The 12,045-nt window shown below is 44.2% G+C and overlaps 1 protein-coding gene across 1 annotated transcript in view; it reads left to right on the top strand.

Moving 5' to 3' along the window:
* The window catches only part of LOC6525451, a 47,194-nt gene that overhangs the window by 19,132 nt on the left and 16,017 nt on the right, over window positions 1-12,045 (top strand). The window lies entirely within an intron of this gene.

Below are 12,045 nucleotides of genomic sequence, written 5' to 3'. Positions count from 1 at the left end.
AGCTAGATGTTGCTCTTGGACTGGAGACGTTGCTGCTGGCCGCGAGTACTGAGTACCGAGTACCGTTGTCTCGCCGACTGTGGGAATCTGTTACCCTTTCTCTCAGCGCGACTAAGCAAATACGAAATGGCTTTCTGCAACAACAATGAGCGACGACCAACCACAGAGCCACAAAGCTGACATCCAAACACTTTCCAGTATGCACACTGAACAAATGATGTACATATTCTATATATTTGATACACATACTTGATATATATTTGATACCTATACATACTTGATATAGAACCTACACCATGTGAGACATCACATTTATTTGTATTCATATACATATTTTCCTAACTGGCCACTTGCAACGTAAAGTTATTACGCTCAAGTTAGGTACCATGCTCATTTCCAAATGTAGAGCACTACATTTTCAATTAGATTTTCGCTCAGTGTGCGCCAGCCTGCGCCTCTGCCGCAGTCGACGTCGCTGCCTGGCCAGAGCGACCGTCAGGTGCATTTGAGTTGAGTTTGCCATTGTTTCAGGCGGCTTTTCGAGGCGCCCCCGCACACTGTCAATGCCTTTGGCCGTCCCAAAAGGGTGAGACCCCATCACCTGCCCACCGCCCACCCGCAAGCCCGCCTCCTTAGTTTGCCCTATTCTCCACCCACGACGGAATCCGCTCGAGAAACGTTGGAAGCCCGAGAAGAAAATCCAAACCAAACCAAACCAAAACCAAAGCAAACGAAACGAAAAGCAGATGAAAAGAGAGGAAAAGCCGGTGGAAAAAAGTTTGAACGTGTTGTTCGGATTATCCGTGAGATAATTTCTTTTTCTCTTCGACTGAATACTGGGTACTGCATACCCACCGAAAAATAAAAGACGGGTTAAAAAAAAATAGCTGTCTTGTTCGCATTTGCTGCCTGTCAACGCCTCCCTTTGAGCCCCCTCTTTATTCGCCCAGTGTATAAGTGCACACACATAGATATACATACATATGTGTTTGTCATGTGCAGGCCATAGCCATTATTCCTAATTTCGCTTTAAATCAGATCTAGCTACATGCTCTCAACGAACTCTCCACCAACGCCGCCTGACATTCCCCAAAATCCCGATTGCCTGGCGCTTGCCACCAGCAACTTGCCGCCAGCAACTGGCAACTGGCACAACTGGCAACTGGCAACTTGCAACTTGCAACTCGCAACCAGCGACTCGTCCCCAAAAAGTTTGGGAAGACAGCTCTTAGGGCCATTTCATTGTCCGTTGTCCATTGTCCGTTTCAATGCTGCTGCTGCTGCTGCTGCTGTGCTCTTGATGTTGCTGCTGCATCTGCTGCTGCTAATGTTGCTGCCGTTTCCATTTAGTATTTGTTATGGCTTTTCTCTTAATTTGAGGTCGTGAGAATCATGGCTAATTAATTGTCCAACCAACACACACACACACACATATGCAAAGGCACACACACACACACATGTGGTACCATTGTGCTTTTGTATTGGCCAGGACTTCGCATTGACAACTTTATGAAATGGCAAAGTTTGTGGTCCTTTTTGTGGGCAAAAGGTTTCGCCAGTTATTGTTGCCACTTGAGTGTGACTTATAATGGGAAATCTTGCTTGAATGTCCTGCAAATATATAGCCCTTCTTAAGTTCGCTGATTTGCCTCAATGCTGCCGCAGTGTTTCCAATGTTGCTGCTGTTGCTGTTGCTGCTGCTGCTGCTGCTGTTGCTCATGTTGATGGCGTGTTATTTAAATATATTTAAAGCAGGTAGAGAAGCTCGACACAAAATTACAGTTAGACGAATTGGGGGAAAATTCCTCAGCCGAAAGCTGCAACAACAAGGGTAAAACAAAGTAGCTAGGGTAAATGTGTTGCAGTTGCTGCTGTTCAAGTTGCTGTTGCTGCTGCTGTTGCTGCTTTTGAAGTTGCTGGTGTGCCCTTTCTGTGTTGCTGCTTCCGCATCGATTTTCACATTGGCCACTGTTGCTGCCACTGCTGCTGCTGCCACTGCCACTTCTGCTGCAGCCTCTTCCTTTGGTTCATTACAATTTATTTTTATGTGTAATGCAATTATTGTTGTTGCTGCCGCTTGAATGTTTATTCGCGCTACTTTGGCGGGGGCGTTTTAGAGGGGGGGAGGGGGGGGGGGTGGTTGGGGGTGGGGGCTTAGCGGTGGGCGGGGCACTTCGCCGAGGTCTTTGTTACACTCTCGGACATGACAACAAAGACACGACCACGACACGTTGCGAATTTGCCATGAACATTGCAGTGGCTGCAAGTTGCTGCTGTTGCTGCTGCTGCTGCAGTTGCCGTTGCTGCGGGGAAGCTGCTATTTGCAGCAAGAGTGGGAGGTGGAGGCAGTGGGTGGCTGGGCGGCTGGGCGGCTGGGTGGTGTACTGACCTGGCGTTGCACTAAATACAAACACACACTTACGGACACGGACACATCTGGCGCTGAAGATCGCGCGATTTCTTAATATGAGAATATTCCCACCATTGTCTCTTTCGCTGATGAGGCTCCACAGCTCCTCTATTTCTTCTGTTTTCCGTTTTTTTTTTTCTTGTTTTTGTTTTTATTTTTATTTTTTTGGGGTGACTGACTTGGCTGGCTGTGGAGTGGAGTGGAGTGGGTTGTCCACTTCGATTGCATGCGAGGATCGGTGGCGGCTCCAAGCGGAGGAGCCCTCTCCTCTTGGCCCATTTAGCACCACTAGCTACTACTATCTACCCACGAGCTGCTGTTTACCGCTGGCGCTGCTTTAATTCCAGTTATGCGAACTTCTTTTGTCTTTTCCCAAGTGCAGTGTGAAAAGATTCCGCATTTGGCATTTACATGGAATCGGTGGAATCGCGGCCCTTTGCTCTGGGGGTCATTACTGGTCACCAGTTGTTACAGTTGTTGTTATTGTTGTTTCCCGGTGGGTGAAAGAACGGTTCTTGCGTGCAGCACACGTGGCAGTTCCCACCTCTCCACTAATTTATTTGCTCTGGAATCTGTTGGCCGTGTGTATGTGTTGTACTTCTCCTTCAACTTCAACTTCAACTTCCCTCACATTTTAATTAATAATTTATGCATGGATTTTCTCTTTGCAGGTGAGTCTAACGGTAATGGCAGCACCACTGACACCACTGGTACCACTTGCACCACATTGTGCGTCCACCGAATGTTCCCAGGCAACGTGATCGGTCCGAAAGTTAGAGGAACCAGTGAGTAATGAGCAAGTGCCTGCTAATTGGCAGTGATTTAAGTAGCTTCCTATGGAACAGAAATCAATTGAACTGAACTTTTGTAGTGTAGGATTATTATAAAGACTTCTATTAATTGTTATGACCTAAGTCTGGATCATAAACCCAAGTTATTGAACCACTTACGATCTTTAGTGCTTTGGATTACAAAATAGTCTTTACCGATTTGCCAAGGAAAAAAGCCAATGATCAGCTGCGATCATTTGAAATCACTGTGGCTTACCTTAAAGGGAAACTCATTTCATTTTCCCCATCGCATCGTCTGCGATCCTCGATAGTTGATCGCTGATCATTGATCGTCGATCGGCGATCGGCGATCGCAATTGTGCAAATCGAGACCAGAAACCCCAGCTAAGCCCTCACACCAACAGCAAAAGCAACAGCAGTGAAGCGATCTCGTTTTGCGATCGAACAATGGGGCTGCACCTGCAATCGATCGAACAATTCATCAGGCGGGGATTAACAAAGATTTTCCCACAATTTCCCAGCAAAGTACCATCGAAATGCCCAGTGGCAGTGGCAGTGGCAGGAACAAGTATAAAATTTCATTATCGCGCACTTGCAAGACGGAAAGGCAAGGGAAATTGAACAAAAAAAAATAGAGAGCGAGCGGGCCTTAGGCTTATCCCATTACACTAAGCGCATATGCAGGAGTCCTGTGTCCTGGACTCTTCGGGTTGGGGTATCCTGAATTCTTAATTCAGAATTCTGGGTTCCTGTGTTCTGTGTTCTGTGTCCTGCATCCTGAGGCCCATAAAAACACTTGTTGGCCGCTTCATGTTTCAGCAGAAAAGACGGCAGACAAAGCAGCGCCGGTGGAAAATGCGAAAAGATCCTGGGACAATGTCCTTCGCGCAGCTACGCTGCCACTTGATTAGCTGCTACATGGAAAGAAAATCTGTGCTATATTTCATTAACAAATTATATTAAATTCCAAGGAAGTCGCTTGACATAAGATTTAAGATGATTTAAGATATTAGATGAAATTAATACCAGTATTAATGCCACTTGTTTAGGCAGGTACGTAATGTAAAGTAAATACCATTTTAAATTAGATTTATAAAAGTCTTCTAAAAGTATTGAAGTATATAGAAAACTCAATTACAAATTCAGTTTTTCCCAGTGCGTAAATAGCAGACCGCGAATAGCGGAAAAGTTGCAAAAATAGAATCGAAAAACGCTGGCATTATTTGTCATGGGAAAGACGAGCAGGTGACTTGGCTCCTCTTGCGTTTCTGCGCAGATCCTGCGAGATCGTCCTGCTTGGGGAGTTGGTAATTGAATTGATCGTGATTCGGATTTGTGGCCATTGTCGATCGATGAGGATGCAGATGTAGCCACGATCATTATGATAGCTGGCTACCTGAAGCGAAAGGAAGGCAGGGTAACAAGGACGAGGACAAGGACCTTGGGTGCAGAATACGAAATATCAGAACGCAGAACGCAGGACGCAGGACTCAGAACCCTGAATTCAAAACTCAGTACAAGGAGGTGGGGGGGCAGTTGTAGCGAAATCGCCAGGACAATGAGTGCGCATTTTGCAGGCTGTCCAATATTTGCGACGTGTCATCGATCGAAGGATGCTTGAGAACCTTCCCCGCTCTCTCGGTCTTTTTATTGAATGTTTTTTGGTGCGTGAGAAAAAGGATTAGAAAGGACATGCATGCATGCATGTATATATGACTGTCACGTGAAAGAGGTACAGAGATAGAGGTGTGCAAAAATTGTGGAAAACGGCAGTGAGGGTTCCTCTGCGGCTTTCTGGCCAAAATGATGAAGAGAAGGGCCAGCTGGCTGGCGACTGTGGGAATTTCTGGGAGCGAGCATCGGTGTCTGATTTTGATCCATTTCAGGCTAATCAAAGCGTTCGAGTTGCGGAGCACCCCGCGTTTTTCACTGATTTTTCCCGTGCCCCCTTCGTTCCCCTTAGTTTTTCCTGGCCAATTTCCCGACTGGATCCCGCTGCCCACTGCGGCATTGTCTGCAAGTTCAGTTCGATAAGCATCAAGTTCTCACGAACTTTTATTGTCCTCAAGACGACGGCGAAGACGCTGGCAACCTGGAATTGCAACTGGCAAGCTGCACGACCACCACCGCCCCCTCTAACCCTCTAACCTTCCACCTCTGCCCACAACCCACCCACCCACTCGCCGCCCCCTTTTTTACCAGGCAGAGCGACATTTTGCAAGCAATTAATGCCAAATTTAGACAAGCCTGTGCGCTCTTTCTTTTTTAGCCAAACAAATGGCTATGTTCAAAATAATAGTGGCAGTTGCTGTTTTGCGAGGCAAATAAGAACTCGAAACTAATCACAAACTTTTGCAAATTTTTTACTTTTTTACCTTTACACATAATTTTGCAAACATTTAATTATTAACGCCTGCTAAAGAATTCGAGATCCTTTTGGGTGTTTAAAGTCTGCTTTGGTTCCTCTTGTCGAAAATTAACATCCGCCAGTCGAGCAACGCCCATCAAAGCAAAGAACGTGGCCAAGCTTTTGATTCCATAATTATCCAGACGTTTTGGGCACTTCTTCGATTGGGCCAACAGAAAAACACCAATGCCCAGTAGACCCATTCCATTGGCCAAGCGGCAGTTCAGACAGCCAAATTCGTTTCTCAGCCAAGAAGATAGTTTTTCGATCATTTTGTGATTGTTGTTTATAACTTGTGTTTGGACGCTAGAAATGGTTTATCGCAGCCAACTTGGGATTGTGTGGTTAAGTACACTTGTTAGAAACTGAATGGGGAATCACAAGTATTTGTAAGCATTTTATTATCATGTTTGAAGAAGGCACTTTTCAACTGTATTCAGCGAAATTTTCCACCTCAATCAGGCGTGAAATATGAGCCAAAACCTCTAAGAAAACAGGCCGGAAGTGAGTACGCCCCACTCACGCATGACAACAGACTGCTTTCGTTATATATACATATATATTTTTCATTGGCTTTTTTAGGTTTTTTTGGAGGCCCAGTTAAATATATACATATATTTTTTTTGGTGGCTCCCTGACCCAATTGCCGGCCTTACCTTGACTGAATCATCCAGCCGGAGACGGCGATAAGACCCCGGACCTTCGACCAAGCCCAAAAAATTGCTGAAAATTGAAGAAACAAACAAACTGAAAAAAGGGGAGACGAGACGAGTTGAGACGCATGCGCGCAGTCGAGCAATCGCTAATAAATTCACTTATATGCGGGACATGTGGAAATTCAAACAAATTAAATTGTAAAACGAAATTAGCTTAGATAATTTGTGGAGTGCGATTCGGCGCTTAACCCTTTGCACTGAGCCCGCATATGCGACACTGACATAATGCACATAATAATGCATCAGATCGGCCAGGCTGGCAATTCGATATGCCATTGCACTCGGTTGGTTCTACATCTACGTGCATTTCACTCGATTATCAGTTGCAAATAATGTGATTAATGATGTTCGGGGCTTCGACATTGGGTGAGATTTTTAAGGGTTATTGGAGCGAGCAATCCTAGGAAACGTGGGATTTTCATTTTAAATGTGCCTTAAATGAGCTGTTAGAATGAATGTGTTAGTTTTCAGTTTCTATATTTTCTCTAATTTGTAATTTGCACTGCATTCGATTTTATTAAATGCTAACACTAGAGAATCTCAAGCCCATGGCGCCACTTGTCGTGGGTTTAAACTACTGGATGCTGCCTTAACCCCCTACTGCCCGGCGGCATTTGCGTTTTGATGATGGTCGTTGTCGTTGTCGGTGTGGTCTTAACCCTGTGCGATTTATTTATGATTACGTCTCTGAGTGCGTGCCTGTTGTTTTGACTGCTGGTCACATCCTTCTATATATATATATATATATGTATATATACACATCCCTGAATATCCATCTGTGCAACGGCTACTGTGGGCGTTTGCCTGTTATCCTGTCGCTTGTCGCTATTGTCCTGTCCCTTTAGGACAATCCTGAAATGGTCAGCCAACGCGCCAGGTTGCCTGTGTTTACTCTGAAAACATTTACTCCTGTTGTCCTCGATTTTATTGCGGATAAATCACCACGTTGAGCAAAGGATATTTGTGGGTGTTGTAGGCAATGACACGCCCATTAGTCTATTAGAAGATGCGGCAATGTTACAAAGGACCTCTGCAGGCTACCAGCTGTGGTACACGATCTATTTGAATCTAATTGTTAGATGACTTTCTAGTTAACTTAGGTGATTTTCTTATTCACTATCTTTGATTTTTTAACTTTACATTAGAAAACAGGTCTGATTTTTTGTTTGTAACTCATGGTAATAAAACTTATAGGCTCACCAACTTGGGCTGATTCGGAAGCATCGCATAAATCGAAGTCTCTGATTACTCCATAAAATCGATATCGTAGACCATTCGCAATGGCATACAGCCACCGCATTCCTCGTTTCTGAGGCTGCTTTCTTTCAGCTTTGGGATATTGTAGACTTATACTTTGTAGTCGTTCAATATGCGAGACACGTACGGTAGGAAACAGCCGCATTGAGGCTGTGGTTCAGTCTGTAAATCCGAAATGGGGCAACAACACCTACGGCAGCAGCAAACCATTCAGTTTACGGCCCCTTTTGACCAGGTCCAAAAAGTCGAGGCCAAAAGATGGGCACGTCCACGTCCATGTTCCATGGCCATAGACGGCGACCAAGAGATCTTCGTTCGCTGATGGAGATGGAGATGTCACTTGAGTAATTGTCGTCATACGCTCGCCGCTCAGCTTATTTTCCTATTTTCATTACCTGCCACACAAAAGCCGTCAGCGAAGAAAGTTTTCGATGTATGCGTTTACAGAGAGAGAAAATGGCACAAGTCTCTTGATCAAAATGCAGTTTCCTTTTAAAAGTAACTACAAAATCTTCCAGCTAAAGATGAGTTGAACTTTCTTGTTGTATTTTGCTTTTTATTTATTTTTTCCATTTTATATTTAATTTCATATAATTTGCTCTGTGTATTTTCACCCTGGACCTTGGACATTGGACATTGGTTGGCCTGAAATGCGCCTTTGTAGTTGCACAATCTGCGTGTCAATGATGACGCTGCTCCCCAGAGAAACCCCAAGTTCCAGTTCCTCCACCTCCACCTCCACCTCCACCTCCACCTCCACCTCCTTCCCATCTCTTCTTCATCTTCTCCTGCTTCTTCTCCTCCTCCTGCGATCTCCAATCGTTTGGCATGTCCAAGATGCGAGTCGTCTGTCCAACGTGCAGCTATTTAGTGGCTTTGTCCCTCGCCCCCGCAATTCCATATCTCGGCATTCGCATCTGGGCAGCGCCTTTGTGTATCCGTATCTGTATCTGTAACGCTGCGTGTTTTGTATCTGATGCCCCTTGCTATACGTTGTATGTGTGTGTAAGTCTGAGCGGTCTTTTGGGACCGAAGCGACCTGTGTCCACGTCCGCCGACAACATTTCATCATCGTCGTGATGATCGTGAAAGGAGCACCTCGAACAATAATTGTCACTGCTACAAAAGTAATCATAATTTCGGAGTTTCTCCCTCACACTCTTTTACCTTTTTATTTTTTTCGTGTTTTTTTTTTAAATTTTTTTTGTGGGTCCATTATGCAGAGTGACGTGTTTCACCTTATTTTTGAGAATTAGCAAATGTCTCCCAGGTCCACTCAACCGTTTCCCAAACAAAGGTCGAAAATATTGGAAAATCTATATGTATGGTATATACGAGTATACTACAACAAGATGCCGGGTAGCTGATTGATTTGGCCGACCAACATGATGCGTGAAGATGACAAATCCAATCATAACAAAACAAAGGAGTCCTGTGAGTTGCTCAAGAAGGACATCAGCAGGTTGAGGGTCAAGAATGCGATGGTCGGAAAGAGATAACGAACAGTTGCACCCGAAACTGATCAAAGAAAGTGGATTTGGGCTGCAGGAAAGTGCAAGTTTTCTGGGAATTCGAATTCATTTTACAAAATCCAATTAAAATTGCTTATTTAAAATCCTCAAGCAGATTAAAAAATAATTAAAGTATGAAAGCCAAGAACGACACTTTTAATTAGGTTGCAATAAAAACTTTCTCAGGAAAAGTATGTAATAGCACAACAAAGAAAACAAACATATTTCCTTAAAAAACCTTTTTTTTTTAAATGAATTTATGCTCGTTAGCTTTTCAAATTTTCAAAGTTTTTTAGCTAATCCGCTAGGAAAACCGTTACAAACCGATCAAATTTCCATATTCATTCCACGCTTTTTTCGCTAAATAGAATTCCAAGTGCTTGCCGCAGGATTTCTATCTGCAACACGCAGAAAGCAGTCAACCCAGGAAACCAAAAAATTCGACAAAAACTGAAAGGAGCAAAACTCCCGAAAACCGGTCACCCTTTTCCTGTATGCCATAAATTTTCCGTTAAAAACGAATGCATTTCCAGTGAGTTTTGCTCATTTAAACCGAAGCTGGCCCAGGAAAACGTGAATATCAAGGGAAAATTATCCAAAAGACTGACAGCCAACAGTAGAAAAAAAAAAATCAAATGCAAAGGTAAAAAAAATGTAAGCATCCGTGGAGGGGAGACGACAATTGCCCGTCTTAGGGTGAGAGACCCACGAAACCCAGGACCATCTTCATCTTCCTTTTTATCATTGTTTGAATTGAATTAAAAAAGCGACGGTAATCAATGCGAAGCTGCGCCGGCTGCTTCGTCCTTGTCCTTGTCCTCGTCCTCATCCAGGACCCTCTATCTAAATCAGGCGAAAAAAAAAAACAGCCTTTGCCTGCCTCACATGTGACACAAACGCCACCCCACCCCTCGCGATTCATATCTTGGGAAAATCTTGGCCACCACCACCCAAAAAAAAAAAAGGAAACCCAAGGCGCACACACACACACATACAAAAAAAAACAATAAGGACACGCACGAGGGGCATAAAAAATTAATATCGGGGAAGGAAAAAAAATTTGCATAGAACAAAAAATGCCGTTACACACACACACGGCGCGCACACACACACACACGGAGGCTACCTGGACCTGGACTCCTCGGGCAGGACTCACCGAATTTCGCAACTCCCCGCAGATCCTTAGGGGGTTGCAAAATCGTACGGTAAGGGACGAGAAAAAAAAAACATCACACTACTACCCCGGGCACAAAAGGAAATCGAGGGAAACACAAAAGGAAACTTTAAGGAAAGCAGGCGGCGATCGGTAAAAATTGCATAAAAAATAATTGCAAGGCGACAGGACGCGGGCTGGATGTCCTGTGCCTGGATCTACTCCCCTTATCCCCGTCGCCCTTTAGCCCCGTTTGATTAAAGCGCACAAAGGACTGGGACGACCAGTTTGTTTCTCCTTCTTCTTCTTCTTAGCGTTCCAGGACATTAGCAGCATCCTTTTACAAGGCAGCTCGCATCTGCGCAGGCGCCGCCGCGTCTTCGTCCTGCCGAGGGGTAAATCAAATGCGCGCGCAAAAAAACCAGGGTTCGTTATATGCCACGGTATGGTTTAGTAAAAAAAAATATAAAGAAACAACAAAACAACAAAAAACAACACACATGAGGAACCAAAAAAAAAAAAAAAATGCGTTTACCCTCGTGACAATGGGAAAGGATTAAGCAACGAGGCAGAAGACGAGAATCTTAGGGAATGTTACGCATCCGCCTGTCCATCTCCATCTTCATCTCCATCTCCATCTCCATCTCTATGTTCATTTTCATCTCCTTCCCCGAAACCCCTCTATTATTAGATATATGTATTCAAGGGGAAAGGGTGGGGGTTCTGAGATCGGGGCTGGTCGCCACACTTATTGCGCAGCTTCCGCGATCCGAACTCCAAAGAGAGAACTGCGCACATCCCATGCTGGGATAAACGATGCCAACACTTGGAGAACAAGAGACGGGATAGGAGAGAGAGTTCAAGGAACTCCGACTCCGAATCCGACTTGCAGGATCTGTGGAGCATTGTCTCCATAAATAGCTCACCGAACCGAAAACGGAACTCGAGCATCCCCCCTGCTACAGCAATCTTCCTGTTTCATGAGCGAACTAAATCTGAGCTCCCTGCTAAACCCGGGATATTCAAGAACGTAAAACTATCCTAAACTAGCAACTTCATCGTATGATATTACAGTACTCTATCTGCACACTAAACTCATTGCGAACACTTCGAACTGACGTCTTAATTAGGAAAAGGAATAGCCAATAAGAACCAAGTGCTCTTTAGAGAGATAGTTTTACTAGCCTTGACTTCCAAATATATTAACAAACAATATCAAAATCATCATCTTAATGGATATGATATATAGCATATTTATAGGAATTTTTATCGAATAATCGTTCATTATTTAATTAGCCTACAGAGTTACTTTTCGGTTTTTCTTATATAATTGCTAGATTGCAGAAAGATCATATACATTTAAAGTAATTTTGCTTAATGTTTCGGAAGTGTGTTTAGTTAACGCAAAGTTGTTACTTTACCTATTTTTAATGCTACATTTTAGTTCAGTTGAATTTAAGGCACAATTTTACTACGACAATTCCTAGTTTTATCTTTGGCTAGGATCTCCACACCAGAGTGGCTAACTCCGAAGGGATATCCTGTCATTGGTCAGTTGCTCGCTGGCCAACAACTCGTTCGCTCTATCCGCACCCCCCTCCCGCTACTCCCCCAACCCCCAGCAGTTCCAATCCTTATGCCCATGACATAGTTATAGTTTCACTCCTTCGCCGCCGTTTTAACCGTCTGCTCTGCGTAACAGCTCAATTTGGGCAGCGATTAGCGGCGGACAGTCGATAGTTTTCCTTTTATCCATGTGAGTAAAAAGAGATTTTTCCTGTAGAGGCGCGGTGGATTGGG

The sequence above is a fragment of the Drosophila yakuba genome, chromosome X (assembly GCF_016746365.2).
Source record: "Drosophila yakuba strain Tai18E2 chromosome X, Prin_Dyak_Tai18E2_2.1, whole genome shotgun sequence".
Classification (NCBI taxonomy): domain Eukaryota; kingdom Metazoa; phylum Arthropoda; class Insecta; order Diptera; family Drosophilidae; genus Drosophila; species Drosophila yakuba.
This window is presented reverse-complemented; position numbering and strand designations above follow the sequence as displayed.